General features: G+C 64.4%; 1 protein-coding gene across 1 annotated transcript in view; it reads right to left on the bottom strand.

The window, feature by feature from the left end:
- The window catches only part of RAP1GAP (RAP1 GTPase activating protein), a 43,887-nt gene extending 28,181 nt beyond the window's left edge, over nt 1-15,706 (bottom strand). Inside the window, exons 1-2 of the mRNA XM_053280855.1 lie at nt 15,602-15,706; nt 5,506-5,541 (exon numbers count right to left, since the gene is read on the bottom strand). The gene's annotated coding sequence lies outside the window, so the exon portion shown is untranslated. The remainder of the gene's footprint in view (nt 1-5,505; nt 5,542-15,601) is intronic.
- Between the last annotated feature and the right edge of the window lie 877 nt (nt 15,707-16,583).

Raw genomic sequence — 16,583 nt, 5'->3', positions numbered from 1 at the left:
GGGGCCAAAAGACATTCTGGCAAAACTCTGGCCGAGAACGAGAAGTCGCCGGCACCCCACCCCACCCGTCAGGAGTCGCTGCCTAAAACAAAGCCCGGAGTGGGGCGCGGGGAGCACGCAAACCACACAGTCCAGCCTCCTCCGGACTCAGCCTCCCAGCCATTTCCTCCTGCTTCACAAGACAACGCCAGGCAAAAAAAGAGGTCATCCTCAGCTAGCCATGAAAATGTCCGCTTCTGGGCAAATGTAACCCAGTAACGGGGGTCGAGGCTGCTCATCTCTCGGAGGCGGAGGAGAGAGGGAGAGAGAGAGAGAGGAAGAGGCCCACAAACTGGCCACGAGGAGGCACCCTCCTTCCAGAGATCCAGGTGACCCTAGCAGAGGGAGCCCCCAGGAGAGCCCCATCCAGCCCCCAACCCTGCCTCATGCAGCCCTCCACGCTTGGAGGCCAGAGTCTTTCCCTCTCCTGCCTGGAGATGCTGCCAGGGAGTGAACTGGGCACCTCCTGTGCTGAGGAGATCCCAGAGAATGGAAGGCGTATGGCGGGTGGGGTGGGGGGTGGCTTGCTGAATACCTCCCCAGATCTTCACTCTCCCCGCCTGTGCCTCTTGGGAACAGCAGCTCCATCTTGCCTCAAGCAAGCAGGAGAGAACTAGGGCAGGAGATGCAGGCCGGCCAGGCCAGCCTCCCCTCTCCAGGGTCCCCAAATCCCCCCACTGAAGAGCCCTCCCTCGCTGGGGCTCAGCCGGTGTCTTCCTTTCCGGTCCCATTCGCAGAACGTCACCAGCTCCTAATCTCTGCCCTGCTCGGTGAGGAGGAGGAGCAGCAGCAGCAGGGAGCCCCCCCCCCCCCCCGTCCGCCACCGGGTGCTCATTAGCAACCCCAACGGGGAGCCGGGAACCCACACAAGCAAGGGATTCATCCTGCAGGCCTGGCCTACCAAGGAAGGAGAAGCCCACACCAGGCCCACCGCTGGCCTAGGAAGCCAGAAGACGTTGCTGGGGGAAACCGGGACAGCCAAGGCTTCACTCCTGCTCCTCAGGGCTGCATTCTGGAGGCCTTAATGAAGACGCCCGTTTCCCCCGATCAAACCCCTGACAGGCAGCTGCTCGCTGGGAGGACGCCTGTCCAAGTCTCCGCCCGGCTGGCAGAGGCACACTCAGGCCCCCTGACGGCAATCCCGTCCCGCCTGAGCGCCCTCCTGCTCCACGTCTGATCACCCAAATGCATTCATCAGTGCATGCAACCCGGTCATTAATGCTATACCCACCATCCCTGATGGGGGGGGAGGGTTAAAGAAAGAGATCCTGCCTGGGTGCCAAGTAGTCTCCCCCCCACCCACCCCACATTCGGAGCTGTGACCCCCACCAGGGAATTCAACTGCCTCCTGAACGGATCTCCAGGAAGGCGTCATCTTGAGAAGCGTTTGCAGCCGGCAGGATCCAAGTTGGGGGAGCCCGGAGGCGGTTGAGCCTGGAGTCCAGCTTCCTAAGCGGCAACTCTTAGGAGCGCTGCCAACGGACAGAAAACGCTTCGTGTTGGGGACTGGAAAGGTAACGATACCTGCAGAGACGGAGTGATCAAAAGAGGCTCGCCCACCCTCCATGACCATACGGGTGCCCAGATATACCGGAGTGTCCAAAGGACACCCTTGGGCAAGAGAGTGCCCACGCCGGGCCTGCGGAAGGCTCCAAGGACAGATGCCGGCCCAGGCGGCCTCCTTGGACCAAGGGCCAGGCAAAGCCGTCCTCCTGGGCGACTCTCCGGGTCGGGGTCCTTCCCTGCGGCTCCAAGCAATGGAGGGAGCGGCCTGCAGGCGTGGCTGGGCGGCAAAGGGGCCCGGGGGCAGCCCCTCGCACTGGGCTGGGCGTGAAAGCCCCCTAGCAGCCAGCCCAGGCCAGTTCCAGAACTCAGCCGAGCGACGCATGTAGCGGGTTGATGATTTATGCTGGCGCTGAATCATTCCTCAGGAGCCCTCGCTTTCTCAGCAGAGCCGCCACTGATTTTCCGCTCCGCGGCACAGAGGCGGCCTGTGCGGGCCAAAGGCCTCGCCACAAGCCTCGCAGTGGGGCACGGAGCAGCCAGGCGCTGGCAGCAGCCCCCTCGCTTCTCCCCGCACACTCGAGGGGCAGCGAGGGCTGAAGCAGCCGCCAGCCACGAGCGAGCAGGCACGCATGGCTGACCCTGTGCACCACAAGCAGCCCTGCGCCGCAGAGGGGGGCGCAGTGGATGCAGCGGGTCCCCAGCGCCCGACTGCCCGCGGAAGCCAGAGCGAGGAGGAGAGTGCCGCCACGCAGGCCGCTGCCAGACCAACTGAGCTGCTGCTGCTAACTGGAAAGCGAAGCCAGCGGGAGGGAGGGAGGGAGGCGTGTGTTGGCTTCGCAGTGGGTCCTCCAGAGCAACAGGAAGCAGACGCCCCAGCTCGATTCTCACAGAGGCAGCAGAGGCAGCCCCCTTCACTCCGCCCCCAGTGCAACAGCAGGATAATTAGCGCACCGGCCTCCCTCACAGGGCTGTTGTGAAGCCTACCGAGAGAACAGGTGCAAAACACCCTGGACCGCTCAGTGTGGTTCCTATTAGCGGCAGGCAGCTCTTGGAGCTGTCCGTGGTGCTGAGAACAGCAGCCGAAGCATCAGCCCGACAGACAAAGTTCCTCTTCGGAGAGGCCGACACAGCAAGGAAGCCGCAGGAGGGCCAGAGCCGGTCCTCCTCTCCACAGGCAGCCTTCGCCAAAAGACCAGCGCCCCCTGATCTGGGGCTCCTTGCAAACACACCCCACCCGGCGGGAAGGGCATGTTCTCGCCATGCAGATACTCTCTGCTCGCGGGCAAGCTCTGGGGTGAGGCGGGGTGGGGTGGCCCTACCTTGGGGCAAGGAGGTGGAGGTTATTCTTAAAGAGACCGGAAGAAAAGGGGGGGCGCTCTACGGCCACTGGGGGCCTCCCAACACGGCACTTGTGGGGCCCACCGGCCCTCTCTGCCCTGCCCCCTCCCTCCTCAGCCTGGGAGGCTCCAAAGCGGCAAGATCTCTGCCTCTGCACCATCTGAGGACACGGCTGCCAGGGCAGGAAGGCGGCGGCGGCCGGGAGGGAGGGAGGGAGGGGGGTGCCCCCCCACTGGTCTGCCTGCAGCCTCTCCACACTCAGTACGGCTTCACGAGAGAGCTGCTCCTCCCTGCTGTAGAGGAGAAGAGGAGCAGCCAAGGAAACGGATCTGACCTTGGACAGCTGGAGGAGAAGGAAGGCTGTCCTCCCTCCCTCGCCAGCACACAGGAGGCTCTGGGCTCCAGAGCCTTGCAGCTCTCAGCAAGGCCTGGCAGGACCCGAGGATGCAACGCCCCCCCCCGGCCCCAAAGACAGCAGCACCCCAGGCTACGAGCGGCCCCACAGCAGGCGGGGGGCCAGGCGGGGCCTGCTTCTGAGAAGTCTGAGCATCCCACTCCCAGACAGCCTCCTCCGCTCCCCACGTGGCCCTGCTCGGAGGAGGCCTGAACCCCTTGGCTGCAAGGTGGCAGGAGGCAGAGCTGCCCAGCTGCTGAAGGAAAATGCACTCTGCACATGCTCAGAGGCACACCGGCAGCCTTGACGGGATTTCCTACCTGCCAGGTAAGGTGCTTGGCCTGGAAAGCTGGGGGGTCCTGAGCCAAGCTGGAGGAAGGGGCTCCAGCCACCCACCCACCCCCCAGCAAAGGGACAGCAGACATCCGGAGGCCCACCTCGTAGAGAAAACACCAGGATGTTACCGCAAGGGGGCTCGCAGAAATGGGGTCCAGAGATGGCTCTGTGTCCTCCCTTCCCGCTGAAGTGAGAGGGCTGCAGTCCCACCTACTTTAGGTTTGGGGTCGGGCGCCGGCGGGGGGTGGGTAAGATCTCAGTGGCAAAGGGCCTGCTTTGCATGTGGATGGCCCCAGGTTCAGGGCCTGGCACTGGTTGAAAAAGGCTGCGAGTAGCAAGGGTTGGAAAGAGCGGCTGCCAGTCAGAGTAGGGGACATTCCGCAAGACAGCCAGACTCAGCAGGAAGCAGCTTCATAACCGAGCGGCCGGCCATTTCCCGGGGAAATCTGGCTGCTCCCCGCCCCGCGGGCAAGGTCCTGGGCAGAGGCGTGATAGGACCTCAAGCGCGTCCCCCAGGCTACCCCCACCCCAAAGCATGCGAGATCCAGCGATGCACCCACCAACATTTCCATGGGGTGACTCACTAGCTGGCACTCTCATTCCGGGGCTTGAAAAGAGGCCAATGTTTGGGATCAGGGAGGAAGGCTGCCCGCCCCTCCCCAGGCTGGCTCGTGACCCCGAAAGCCCCCCCCCGCTTTCCCTTGCTCGCTCAGTCGCTCGGCCAGGACCCTGGAGGTGCAAATTCATCTGCGGAGGAGGAGGAGGAGGAGGACCCTGCTGCCGTCTGCAGGGGCAGAATCCAGGGCCCTGGGGCCCCTCCCAGCCCCAGGCTGCTGTGAGGCAACAACAATGCCCCTTTCAGCCCCGCCCGAAGCCCCCACGCCGGGAGCCCGGCCAGGAAGGCGCCTGAGGAGCCTCCTTTGTTGTGGCCAGGCCGGGCCTCTCTGGCCGGTCCCTCCTCCGTGGGGGTGGCAGCCCCAGAGCCGGCCAGCCGGCCCAGCTCCCGCACGTGGTGCAGAGGGGGAGGGCAGAGGCCTGGGGTGGAGAGGGCGGACAGAGAGAAACAGAGTTTCTCCCTCTCTCACAACGCTGGAACCAGGGGTCACCCCAGGAAACGGGGAAGGTCGGGAGGAAGCGCTTTCTCACACAGTGCATCATTAGCCGATGGAATGCTCTGCCACAGGATGTGGTGACAGCTAACAGCCTGGGTGGCTTCAAGAAGGGCTTAGATAAATGCATGGAGCACGGGTCTCTCCATGGCTGCTAGGTCTGGTGGCTGTGGGTCACCTCCAGCCTCAGAGGCACGACGCCTCTCAACACCAGATGCAGGGGAGAAACAGCAGCAGGAGAGAGGGCATGCATGCCCTCACCTCTTGCCCGTGGGCTCCCCAGAGGCATCTGGTGGGCCACTGTGGGGAGCAGGATGCTGGACTAGGTGGGCCTCCTTGGGCCTGACCCCGCTGGGCTGTTCTTAGGTTCTTGGTCTTATTTATCTATTTATTTAATTCACTCCCTGGAAGCCGCAGGAACCCTGACCTTGCCACCTCCCACACACACACACACAGAGACGCAGACCCAAAAGCAGGCCCAGAACGGAACTGACCGAAGGCCGGAGGGAAGAGGGGCTCAGCACCCCCGGGCGGACCGGCACAAGCAGCTGCAGAGAAGGTCTCGGCTTCCTTTTTCCGCTGCCCCAAACCCAAAGGAAGGGGGAGACGTGCAGACCCAGAGACGGCTTCTCTCCCCAGCACCACCCCGGCTGGACCTGGGCAGGAGCCGGCTCCCAACTCACGGATGCTCTTGGCGGCCGCCCAGCAAGAAGGATGGATGCGGCCCGACTGACAGACTCTCCGCTCCCCCCCCCACCGCAGAGCCAGGGCTGCTGTACTCACCACAGAGTCCGAGGATAAACGGAGGTCTTGTCCACCCTGAAAGACACAGAGAAGACACGAGGCCCATTAGCTGGCAGGAGCCGCCCACAGGGAGCTGCTGCTGCTGCCGCCTGAGCGAAGCCCGTGGCCCATCTTGCTCAGAATGGCCTGCACTGGCCGGCAGCAGCTCTCCAGGGTTTCAAGCTCAGGGGCTTTCCCCAGCCTTCCCTGGAGATGCTGCTGCTGCCGCCACCAAGGACTGCACCGGGCACCTCTGCCACGAAGCTACAGCCCCATCCGCAGGAAGCTGCCCTGCCTGAGTCAGACCCTTGGTCAGTCCTGCCTGCACTGACTGGCAGCAGCTCTCCACAGTTTCCAAGGGGGTCTTTCCCAGGCCAAATGGGAGATGCTGCCAAGGGTTGAACCGGGCACCTTCTGCACGCAAAGCCGGAGCTCTGGGGCCAGCCCCCTCCCAATGCCCCCTCCCTGAGTATCAAATAAGGGGAAGGGAGAGACCAAGTCGGGGAGACCTTCTCCCCAACCCTGAAGGCCACAGTGGCCACCGCTCCCCCCGGGCTGCTGCCACGGTGTTCTGCAATGAACCCCCACCCTGGACCATCCTACCCTCAGCTCCCAACTCTCCCCCCCACACACACATCACCCAAATGTGGGCCAAAGATCAACACCTGAAAAACAAGGCTTGTTTTGCGCTGGTCTCCCGCACAGCCCAAAACCTGTTCAGCCAGCCGGGGAACCGGTCGCTCTGTTTGGGGTTGAAACGAGGAGGAGGAGGAGGAGGCTTGGGAGGCAGACAGGCTCCTCCTGCGCCCAGAGACCAGGCTCAGCCGCCCCACTTCTGCCCCCCCCCCACCGAGCCCATAGCACCTGCGACACACAATGCAGGCGGGGGGGGGGGGGCAGTTGAGGAAGCCGGTTGCAAAGGAGGAGACCCAGGACGCTGCTTGATGCCACTGGTCCCTCGAGCGCAGGGCTGCCTGCAGAGACCGGGGGCAGCTTCTCCTGGGCCCCAGGCGGGGGTCTCTCCCAGCCCTACCAGGGATCGGACTGGGGACCTTCTGCCTGCAAAGCAGATGCTCCACCACTGCCCCCCTCAGGATGTCGTCATCGCCCATAGAAGTGCAGACCAAGGTGGAGCCTGCTTAGCAAAGGGGGCCACCCATGTCCACTCATAGGGCCAGACCAGCTCTCCTCCCCTCTGAGCCTTGGAGAGGAGAGCTGGCCTGGTTGTCTCAAGCATGACTTGTCCCCCTAGCTAAGCAGGGTCTGCCCTGGTTGCATCTGAATGGGAGACTAGAAGTGTGAGCAGATTCCCCTCAGCAGGGGATGGAGCCTCTCTGGGGAGAGCATCTATAGGTCCCAAGTCCCCTCCCTGGCAGCAGCATCTCCAAGAGAGGGCCGGGAGAGAGACTCCTGCCTGCAGCCTTGGAGAAGCCGCTGCCAGCCTGTGAAGACAACCCTGAGCTAGATCGACCAAGGGTCTGACTCGGTATGTGGCAGCTGCCTCTGTTCCCGGTGCCCGGGAGCCTTCTTCTTCCGCGTGGAGGACGGGAGCCCTGCCTGCTCTGCAGCTCCCCACCCCACCCCGCTCCTCCTCCTGCTGCTGCTGCTGCTCCTCCTCCAGGCTGGTGCCAGGCACGTCTCGGCCCAGCCTGTAATTGAGTTATTCTGAACAAACAGCCAGCCTGGAGCGCAAGGCTCTGCATGGCTGCCGAAACGCTGCTCCGCCCGCCGAGGGGAGTCAGCTCCAGAGAGCCGGGCCGGGGGAGCCAGGAGGCGGCGGCGGCAGCAGCCGAGGCCCCTGGGCATTGGGGCCAGAGAAGGCTGCAGGCAGAGGCCCCTTTCCCAGCTGGGAGCCCGGCCCAACACCGGCCCCAGCTGCGGGAGGGAAGAGCCCTCGTGGAGGCCGGATTGAGCTGGCTCTGGGCCGGAAGCCCAGCAGAACCGGGGGGGACACCAGCGCCCCAGAGAGGGAGGCCCCCTCTGGCCAGCTCTCACTCCACGGCCGGAAGCTTGGATTGTAGGCTCCTCGGGGCATGCTGCTGAGCTGTCACCCCACCCCTCAAAGGGGATCTCCGGCCATGCATTGCTCACCTCCTGCGGCCACCCACCCAACGGGAAGCCAGGGCAGAGCCTGCTTAGCCAAGGGGGCAGCCCACAAGACCAGCTCTCTTCTTCTTGGCCTGGGCTTGCGTGGCTTTGTTTGGGGAAGGCTGTGCGCCGCCTTTCGACGTGTCCCCCCAAAGCGGCGCACAAGAGTCTTAGAAGCGCAACAGAAGGAGCTGCCACATGCACAGCAAGGGCAACCAAGGAGCCCGGCCCCCCAAAGCAGGGGGGAAGCAAAGCCAGATGACCCCTGGGGTGCTTCACTCACCCCCACCCCTGCACACGGCCCCATCCCGGTCTGCAGCCGGGGCACATTCGGCAGGGGCTTCTCGCCCTCAGCTCTGGGGCAGGAGGGAGGTGGTGACCTCCTCCCATGGGAGAAATGCCAGGGGACAAGCACTGCCTTGTCAAGGCCCGGGGGGTGGGGTGGGGAGCAGAGGCGGGCAAGACGGTGGGGTGGGGGCAGACCCGGCCAGAACCAGCCCTCTTGACTACTTGAAGGTCAGGAAGGCTACAAAGCGGGGCGGGGGGAGAGTGATATTTGCATGTGGGGCAGAACAGAGACTGCCTCAGACTCCCTCCTACATAACTGAACATAAGAGCCTTATACGGAGACAAGCCCTGGGCCCGTCCAGCTCAGAATTGTCTGCACACTGACTAGCAGCGGCTCCTCCGGGGTAACAGGCAGGAGTCTCTCCCAGCCCTACCTGGAGATGCTGCCCAGGGACCTGGGACCTACTGGTGAGGTATGGCCCTGTCCCCTAAGGGCAATATCTCGCAGCGCTCACATGTAGCCACCCATCCAAATGCAAACCAAGGCAGACCCTGCTTAGCAAAGGGGGCAATTCATGCTTGCTACTGCAAGACCAGCTCTCCACCCTCCTGCCCCCCAATCTAAGCAAGTGGGTCCCCTCATTCATCCAGCCTGGCACACTCCGGCCTCCAACGCCAGCCAGGTTCCGGCATCTCGGGCAGCACTTACAGTGGTTGTGAGTTCCATGGGCTGACCGTGCACTCGACAAACTAGCCTGTCCAAAGAAAGCAGCGCCTGGGGGCGGGGCGGGGCTGCCCTTGCTTGGAACAGGCAGGGAGGCACCCTGGAGAGATGTCCCCCCCCCGCCCCCCGCCACTTGTGGTCGGCTGAGCACACCCGCTCTCCACGGCGCCTGCTCCGTTCTGCAGAAAAACTGGGCGGTTTTGGCCACAACGGGCAGCCCTTTCTTGCTAGCCCAGGGCCCTGAAACCATCGCAAGCCGGGGCCAGCCTCAGTCACCCAGAGAGAGCTGAAAACTGGGATGGCAAGAGGTCCCGGGTGCGAGGAGGAGAAGCCGAGAGAGAGAGACAGCGAGGCAGTGGGGGGGCAAAAGCCGGGGTGGGGAGGGGGAATCACAGAGGAGGCAGAGAGAAGCCAAGAGCTCTGGGCCTCCCTCCCTGCATTCCTGGGCTGCAAAGAGCCGTCACCCGGGAGGCACCTTTGCACCCGCCCGCCTGCCTTCCACAGTCCCAGCCCGCGTCCCCCTTGCCCACCCGGGTGCCCCCCTGCCCCCAGCCACTCACCCCCCATAGGCCCCAAAAGTGAAGCTCCGTTTCCTGGAGGCCATGGTCCGGGGAAGAGGCCGAGGGTCAGGCTGCGACGCCTGTGCCTAGCAGCAGCAGCAGCAGCAGCAGCACCCACAGCTCTGGCGAGCTGGGCGGGCAGGAGGGAGGGCGGGCGGGCGGGAAGGAGGGCCCTCGGCCCCCCCTGCCGGCCGCTCCAGCCCAAACCCGTCTGAGGCTGCTCCTCTCGGCACAGGCAGCCCCAAAGGGCCCTCGGCTGGCCTCCCCACATGTGTTCTGTTTACTTTTCTCTCTTGCACGGGGGAGGCTGAAAGGCACACCCTGGGGAGACCCCAGTCCAGGTGCAGCCGCTGGACCCCTGCCGAGAGGCCCACCAGTGGCGCACGGGTCACGCTGGTCCCAAATGCCTTCGTGGGGGCAGGGAGCCTCTCCCTCCTCGGGCCTCTTCTTCTGCTGCTCACGAACCACAAAGGCAATCACGGGTCTCGGTCTGCCCTGAGCAAGCAGGGAACACTCAGGGCCGGAGGGTCCCATTTGAGCCCCCACCCAACGCTGCAGAGGTGAAGCGGGGTGGGGGTGGGGGAGGGTGGATCTCCATGCCAGAGGAGGGAGGGGGCGTGTCCTGCACCCGGTGGGGCCACCACTGCCAAGACTGGATGGAGAAAGGCCAGTGCAAACAGGCTTGACTACTGCAATGCGTTCTACGTGGGGCTGCCTTTGTAGGTAGTCCGGAAACTACAATTGGTCCAGAATACGGCAGCCAGATTGGTCTCTGGGACAACTCAAAGGGACCACATAACACCGGCCTCAAGGGAACTGGCTGCCGATATGTTTCCGGGTGAAATACAAAGTGCTGGTTACTACCTATCACGCCCTTAACAGCTTGGGCCCAGGCTACTTGAGTGAGTGCCTCCTTTGTCATGAACCCTGCCGCCTGTTATGATCTTCTGGAGAGATTCGGTTATGGATGCCGCTGGCTCCTTTGGTGGCGACCCAGGACCGGGCCTTCTCTGTGGCTGCCCCGGGGCTTTGGAATATGCTCCCTGCTGAAATAAGAGCATCTCCTTCTCTGTTTGTTTTCAGGAAGACCCTCAAGACTGTTCTCGCAGGCTGTTAATTAGAATTAATTTTAATAATTTGTTTTAATAATTGTTTTATGCTACTGTTTTTATTTCTGTTTTATGCAACTGTTTTCATTGTTTCGTGCATTTTAATCTGTGCTGATTTTTAAATAATCTTAAATGTTGTGCACTGCCTAGAGATGTACATATCCGGCGGCATAAAATTATAATAAAAACAAACAAACAGAAAGAGAGAGACCGGAAGGGGGGTCTAGCAGGGAGGAGGAGAGAAGGAGCCCGCAGGGCATGGGGTGGCCAGACCTCTGCCCCGCTCCCCAGAGTCTTGGGGGCCATTCCTGTGTCCGGCACTGCCCTGAGGTGAGCTAGGATGACTGGAACCCAGTGCCAAGATGCAGTCCCGGCATACGAGAGGCATTCTCTGCCTGAAGCCCTGCAGAACTGCTGCCAGCCAGTGCAGGCGATACTGAGCTCGACGGGGCAAAGGTCTGACTCGGTAGAAGGCAGCATCAGACGTCTGTTTGGGGAGATCAGGGCTAGAGAGCACTGCACCTCAGCGGCAGAGAGACCCTGCTGGGCATGCAGAAGGCCCTGGCAGCATCTCCAGGCAAGGCCGGGAAAGACGCCTGCCCAGATGAGAGCCGCTGCCAGTCAGTGCCGGCCAGGGTTCCCTTGAACAGGGATTCCCAGATGCCGTGGACTACAACTCCCACCACCCCCAGCCAAAGGCCACTGCAGCTGGGAATGCTGGGAGTTGCAGTGGACAACATCTGGGACCCCCCCCCCCCCGAGAGGGAACACGGGTGCCGACAGCCCTGTGCTGGGAAGACCCAAGGGCTGGGCTCTGTATGTGGCAGCCTCCATCTCCTGCTGCTGCCTCTGCCCCAAGCAAGCAAACCCCTCTCCAGATCCGGATTGCCAGCAGCAGCAGCAGCAGGGCCCAGTGGGAGCACTGGGGGGGGGGGCACACGTGGCCAGACCACTGTCAGAAAGCGCCCCCTACTGGGCAGCAGCTGGCACACAGTGGACCAGGTCGGAAGGAGAGAACTGGGAAGCGGGAAGGGGCGCGGAGTCAGCAGCACCAGCACCCTGGACAGCGCCTCTGGCCTCCGAGCAGGGAGAAGCCCCTGGGACCCCCTTCCGGATCTCGGCGACTACCCCAGCCCCAGTGCACACCAGGACCGGGCGGGCGGGGCCATCTCCCCCTCCCCAGGAACACCGCGGCTCCCCCCTCCGGCTCCCTCTGCAGCCCGGCTGATCTCCACACCGCAAACGCAGCCAGGGTCTCCCACCAGCAGATCCGAGGAGGCTGAGCTTCCGGGTTCTCCCAGGGGAACCAGCCCGGCCAGGCCCACGGCCACCGCTCTGCTGGTGGTCTCTCCCTCTCCCTCTCTCCCACACACAGGCACACAGTCAAAAGGCGCCCCACGGCGGTCCCAAGAGAGGGACGTCCACCGCGGTCTCACCTGAAGGCAGATTGTTCTCCAAGAGGGGCCCCAATGGAGAAGGAGGCCAAGAAATCCACGGCACAGCATGGTGGGCCCTGGCTGAGCCCCACGCTGAGCCCCCATCAGCAGGGGAAGTCAGCTGGGCACTGCACCCCCCTCTCTCCGCAGGAAGCCCCTTTCCGTCCAGCCCCAGGTGGGCCTGAGAGGAAGAGGAAGAGGAGGGGCTAAAAGGCCCACTAAGGGAGTTCATGCTGAGTCCGGCCAAGGTCCGCCTAGTTCAGGGTTGTCTGCACTGACTGGCAGCAGCTCTCCGAGGTTTCAGGCAGGAGTCTTTCCCAGCCCACTCCGGGAGATGCCACCCCCCCACAGCTCTCCTCCTCCGTTGCACCCCCCCCTTTGGACTAACAGCCTGGGCACTGGTGCCCCTCCCAGCTTTTCCGGCAGGCAATCTGGCAGGCAGTTGGGTGGCGGGTGGGAGGTGTGAAGCCACTCAGAAGAATGCCACATTCTGGGAGATGGAGAGCTGGGAGAAGAAGGCAAGGCTCCAGTCGCCCATGATGGCGCCAACTGTTCCGACGCCCAGTTTGGAGAAGAAAGCGCCCTCCGAGGCAGGCGCACCACCAGGCCCGAAATAATACCCCGCCGGTGGCAGGGTGGGGTGGGGGTGGAAGGCGAGGGGAGGACAGCCGTGCCAACGCGTGGGAAGGGGAGGCAGGCCTGCTCCGGGCAAACCAGCACCCCACCAGCTGAGCCCCCCCCGACTCCCAACACCCCCCCTCCCAGAAACCGTTTCCGAGGCCTGGAGAATCGCAGCGGGAAAAGCAGGGCCAGGAGACTCTCGCTCCTCTGGCCACAAGGAGGAAGACGGACGGGGAAGCAAGGAAAGGGCTGTGGGTTGACAGTCCGGCCACGAGGCTCAGAACTGCGCCGGGACGACCGCGCCAGGCTAGACGGACAGGCAGACACAGGCCCCCCCCCCGCTGCATGGGGCCGAACTCTCCAGCTGCAGCCCGGAGCCCCACGTCCAACACCACGAGGCTCTCTCCTCGCCACACACACACACACACACGCACGCACGCACGCCCCGTCTCCCACTCTCACCCGCCCCGCAGGCATGAGTCACTGACTGTGCTTGCAACTCCCAGGCCATACAACGCGGCTATATATAGGCCATGCCTGCGCACGAGTCTGCCCGGCGTGCCCCACAACACGCACACGAGGAAGCCCCCCTCCCCCAACCACCACCCATCCTGGCAGAGGGGCACCACTAGCTCCTGCCGTTCGGGGACGGGGCCGCCCACTCCTCACCCCACAGCAGAGAAGGTAGCCAGCTCATCGGTCTAGCTCTCTCTTTCCTCTGCTAACCAAGCAGAGAGAGAACTTTTAAAGTGGCGATTCTCTTGTATTTAGCAGGGGGGGAGCAACTGGCCCTATCCGTCCCCAGCACAGCGTCCCTCCAGTGGCTGTCGCTGGGGTCTCCCTGAAGCTCCTTTTTATACTGCGAGCCTTTAAGGGACAGGGGGCCATCTCACTGATGTAGTATTTATTTTTCTATGTAAACCGCTTTGAGAACTTTGGTTGAAGAGTGGTAGATAAATAACCGTTGTAGTAGCATCTACTCTCACTGGCAGAAGCTCTCCTGGGAACTTTCCCCACCTTGGCACCGGGATCCCTTCTAAACCTGGGAGCGCCTACATGCCAAGGAAAGGGCCCCACAGATGCGCCTACATTATGCTCTCCCTACTGAGCTCCTCCCCAGAAGAGTACATAGCCGAGCACGGCCTGCTCTGGCTGGCAGCAGCTATCTAGGGCCCAGGCAGGCAGGCAGCCCTGCCACCTGAGACTCTTCTGCAGGGATGGAAACTGGGACCCTGCTTGCATAACGCAGGTGCGCAGCCACTGAGTCCCCCATGAAGGCATCTTGCTGGCGACGTGCAGCAGGCATGCACAGGAGGCCTCTGGAGCCGTCCCGTGGCTGGCTGTGGGAAGCAGGGCTGGGAGAGACTCCTGATCCCGGAACCCTGGAGAGCTGCTGCCCGTCTGTGCAGGCAGTCCTGAGCTAGGTGGGCCTGACTCGGCCCTTGGCAGCTCCCGATGAGCTTTGAAACTGGGCTCACACCCCAGCCGAAGCCAAGGAAAGAGCTGCCCTCAGCCGGGAGAAGACCCAGCGGCGGCCCTGAGAGGGGGTCAGTCCCCACAGCGGGGGCAGGAGCTCAGCGCAGCCCTGGCCTCTGCCACCGACTCATGGGGCGCCCCTGGGCCACTCGCTCCCCTCCTGCCCGCCCCCCACCTACCCCCTTGCCTCTCTGTGCTCCAGGGCCTGCAGTCCTCGCCTCCCACCCCCTCCGCGCCTGGCAAGCTGCCCGTTCTCCTCCAACTCGATTTCAAATCTGTTAACACGGCTGCCTCCAGCACAGAAAAATCACGCCCTCCCCCTCCTCCCGTTTCCAGGGAGCGGCTCCAAGACACGTCCCTCCTTCAGGGCTACACACGCCTAAGAGGGCCGGCGGGTGGGGGGGGGGCTAGGTAAAAACAAGAAGGGAGACCCCCTCCTCCTCAGCACAGCGGTGGATATTCCTGCCTCTCACTCACATCTGTGGGTGGTGGAGCTGGCTAGCAGGCCTGGGCGGACAGGGATGTAGCAGCAGCAGCAGCAGCACTAGCAGGCATGAACCGTCCCCTTTGCTAAGCAGAGTCCACCCTGGTTGGCATTTGGGCGAGGGACCGCAGGCGAGAGCTGTAAGGCATTTCCCCCGAGGGGCGGGAGCAGTCACTCGGTGGCAGAGCCCCCCCTTCTGCTCGGCACGCAGCAGAAGGTCCTGGGTTCTGTCCCTGGCGGCAGCAGCAGCATCTCCGGGCCAGGGCTGGGGGAGACTCCTGCCTGGAAGAACCCGGGAGAGCCGCTGCCGGTCAGGGCAGGCGATGCCGAGCGAGATGGGCCAAGGGGCTGACTCAGCACAAGGCAGCGTCCTCTGTGTCCCTGCCATCGACCATCATTTCAAAGGGACCCGCAGCAGCAGCAGCAGCGTGAGAAGCGGCAGGCTGTACACTGGCACGCGCGGGGGGGGGGAGGGGCTCTCGTGGCCACCTGCAGGGCCCCTCCTTGGAGCTTCACCTGCCAGAGAGCCGGGGAGGGGGAGGGGGAGGGGGGAGGAGAAGGGCGCCCCCCCCGCTCTGGAAAGCAAGGCCGGCAGGGCGGCCGGCAATCTTCTTGGGGAGAGCCGACCAGCAGCCTGGGAGCGGCGGAGGCGGCCTGCGGCAACCCGGCCAGTGGCCACCTGCAGCGCGCCAGGAGGCTGCCGGCCCTTTCCCTGGACTCCCAGGTGCGGCCAGGCAAGTCCTGGAGGGAGCCTGCGGGGGCGGGCGGGGGGGGGCCTCGCCAGCTCAGGAGGAGCCCCTCCCGTCTGACGGCAGCGGTCTGGCCCCTCCCCCTCCCCCGGGGCCAAGGCGGTCAGCAGGACCAGGCAGCTGCCGCGCACCAGAGCCTGGCAGGCGGGCGGGCGGGCAACCCGGGGCGCTGGGCCGCCTCCTCCCCGCTCCGGGCATGCCCCTTCCCCGACTGCAGGCAGCGGAGGGGGGGGGGGCGCTCTCTCTCTCTCTCTCTCGCGGGCCTCCTCCCGGCCTGGCGGGGCCCTTCCCTCAGTCTTGCCACAGTCGGAAGGCTCAGCAGACATTTGCTTGTGCGGACGGGGGGCGCATGGAGGGAGCTGCGCAAGCGGCCCCCGCTGGGGGGGGGAGCCAGCCAGGGCCCGGGCTGGGGGGGGAGACGCAGCCCCTCGCCCACGGGGCGCTCTGCACGGGCTCAGGGGCCCCCTCGCGCCGCCCCACGCAGAGGAGCCCCGCTGCTTCTGCTGCTGCTGCTCCTCAGCTGCGCGCCCCCCAGCCCCGAGCCGCCCGCCAGTCCCTTACCGGCTCCCGCTCCGGCCCCGCTGCGCTCCCGGCCGCCTCCGCCGCCGCACTGAGAGCCGGGCCGAGCGCGCGAGCAGCGGCGGCGGCGGCGGCAGCGTCGTCGTCGTCGTCACCGGGCCAGCCCCAGCCCCTGCGCCGCCCCCATTGGCGAGCCGGGCTGCCTGCTCGCTGGAGGTGCGCAGGGAGGAGCAGCAGCAGCAGCAGCAGCAGCAAGGGGGGGGGAGGCGGAGAGCCCGCCCTGCTGCAGCCAGCCAAGGCCCCCCCCCGCACAGCTGGCGGCGTGGGGAGAGGGCGCCTCGGGTGCTGTGCGGTGCCTGGACGCAAGCCGGGGACCGACGAGCCTGTCCCGCCGCTGGGCTTCCTCGAGGCGGCGGCTCAGGGGAACCTCCCCATCCAAGGGTAGTCTATCAGCAAATGCCAGCTCCAAGCCTGGGCTACTTCTGCGGGGGGGGTGTGTGTCCCCGCCTCGTACAGCATGAAACAGCAACTCCCACGTGGAGAGGAGGCGCCACATCTACACCTTGGCCAGGTGGACCGGCAGCCTCCATGGGGGAATCAATAGGGCGCGAGGAAGAAGGCAGCGCCAGATCGATGGGCCGTGAAGCAGCGGAGAAGATGCGGGAGGGCGGGCGGGCGGGGGTGGGGTGGTGCCCTCGGCCTGTGGAGGAGGGGGCCTGTGCCCCCCACCGGGGAGGGAGAAAGCCGGAGGAGCCAGAGGGGGCTGCTGGACGCCTCCCTTCCACAGCCGCCCCAATTTCCTGGCCAAGGGGGGCAAGGCCAACCAGGCACCCACAGCTCAGGCCTGAAGGTAAAGCGGGGGGGGGCAGGGGGTGTTGCCTCAAGATGCCGCACTCTGCACTTGCTCACACGGGCCATTTTGCTGCCCAGTCTCCCAGTCTGGAAGGATCTTTCTGAAGCTCCTCACGAGGGATGGAGGATTTCACTACCCTAAAGAGCTGAGTGTGCTCTGCAAATCTGGCCG

The sequence above is a fragment of the Hemicordylus capensis genome, chromosome 16 (genome assembly GCF_027244095.1).
Source record: "Hemicordylus capensis ecotype Gifberg chromosome 16, rHemCap1.1.pri, whole genome shotgun sequence".
NCBI lineage: Eukaryota > Metazoa > Chordata > Lepidosauria > Squamata > Cordylidae > Hemicordylus > Hemicordylus capensis.
Note: the sequence above shows the minus strand (reverse complement) of the source record. Positions and strands in the feature narration are given on the sequence as shown.